Here is a 2120-nt window from a genome sequence, read left to right as displayed (position 1 = left end):
AATGCCTCATCAAGTTTGTGTTTTTGTTGAATCTTTGTCTAGTCAGGTTTTGTTTTCCATGCCATGCTCCTTACCTGATCTAACTTTGAGTTTCTTTGTCACTTTGTCGAGTCAGGTTCTCCTCAGTCGAGTGAGTTTGAGTTTTTGTAGTTTAGGCTTTTTTCCTCAAAAGAGTGGTTTTGATTTGTACTTTAGTTATAAACTTTCTTCATCTGGCACCTTGCCTGGGAGTCGTGGCTTTGGGTTCTCGTCCAAGCTCAAGTCATGACAGGAACAGAGATAAAGTGTGCACTTGATTTATTAGGTGGTACATAATTATTGAAGTGGTAAAATTGTTAAAATGTCAATAATCATATCATAAATCAAAATAATTCTTGGATAATATATCCTGGGAGACATGGTTGTGCAGTGGTCAGCACTGTTGCCTCACAGCGAAAAGGTTCCAGGTTTGAGCCCAAACTTGAGCACAGGATCTTTCTGTGTGGAGTCTGCATGTTCTCCCTGTGTCTGTGTGGGTTCTCTCTGGTACTCCAGCTTCCTCCCACAGTCCAAAGACATCAAGAGGGGACGAGGCTGATTGATACTCCAAATTGTCCGTAGGTGTGGCTTTGAGTGTGAATGGTTGTCTGTCTCTATGTGTTGGCCCTGTGACGGATTGGTGACCTGTCCAGGTTGAACCTGGCCTCTCACAGGAAGGCTGCTGTGATAGGCTCCAGCCCCCCGGCACCCTTAACAAGATAAGAGGTACGAAATTGATGGGATACATCAACTAACATAACGTGTTACTGTGACAGGCCTAATATACACTCGTAATTTTAGGAGGTGCACTTGTTCACCTGGTGCAATAAAAACATTTTCCACTGAATACTTACAAATAGTCTCGATGATGTATATTAAACATCAATTATAGATTCAAATTTGTCATTGTTCAGAGTACAAGTACTGACATGCAGCTAGCATCCAACCAGAAGTGCAAATCAACTGGAACGTGCAGATGAATCCAAGTATAAATGTGGAATAATGTTGTATTATACAGTTTAGGCAGGAGTATCATGAGAATCACACCATTAACTTGCTGTGTACATGAGGTTAGATCACATATAAACAAAGCTAGTATGTTTACTTCAAACCAGAGGTGCTGCCTGGAAACGTAGCATCAGTTTTTATGTATTTAGCTGCTTCTCAAGCACATTTTCTTCTCCCTCCCTGTCGGCTCCACCCTCCTCCAATTGCAGTACTTTTGAGTCCCAAAATGCTGAGGCAGGTGAAGGAAAAGTGCTCTCACTTGACTGGACCTGCAGTGAGCAGTAGAAAGTAAAATGTAAAACTCATCCAGGAAGGCCAATTAGAAGTTGGACTTTTTGGACCAGCAGAGTCTCCATTCTGGGCTCAGGTGTTCCAGTGTGAGGGCCATGAATCTTCCCTCCTGGACTGTGGCCGCTCAGGGTCTGGAAACACCTGCTCACCTGGCAAATCAGTTGGACTCATCTGCTCAGGTGGAGCTTTGGTTCAGGTCCTCCTCCATCCTGTTGCATATTCATGTATTAATGATGCTCTTGTCTCTGCTCAGATGCTGATGATGTCAGGTTGGTGGGAGGAGCAAACCACTGTGCTGGTAGACTGGAGGTGAAACACCTGGAAGAGTGGAGAGAAGCAGAGACAGACAGGTCCTGGACCCTGAAGGAAACAGCTGTGATATGTAGACGGCTGGACTGTGGTTCTGCTGTCTCAACACAGCAGAGAGACGAGTCCTCAGAACGACTCATGTGGTTCATCGACTCTGAGTGTGTTCAGTATACATCAACACTGAAGGAGTGTGTGAGATCATGGAACTCTTCTGGTTCCTCCATCCTGGAAATCACCTGCTCAGGTAACATTATTGACACTAACAGTCATGTGACTGAGATCCAGGACAAGTTGTCTTTGGCTGTTTACATGAACACAAATATTCCTCTATTATTCTGACAATAACATAACAATTTTTTTAACCTTCATCTCGCCAGAAGACTCTCACTGCGTGTTTTCTCAATCGCATACTTCTATACTGCATACTTAAAATTTTGAGTCTACTCAACTGAAAATGGAAAAACGTATGGATAGTTTTCAAAAATTGAGAATGC

Source organism: Aulostomus chinensis, chromosome 4 (genome assembly GCF_037954235.1).
Source record: "Aulostomus chinensis isolate RoL2024-O1b breed Wild chromosome 4, RoL_Achi_v1.0, whole genome shotgun sequence".
In the NCBI taxonomy this organism is placed as follows: Eukaryota; Metazoa; Chordata; class Actinopteri; order Syngnathiformes; family Aulostomidae; genus Aulostomus; species Aulostomus chinensis.
This window is presented reverse-complemented; position numbering follows the sequence as displayed.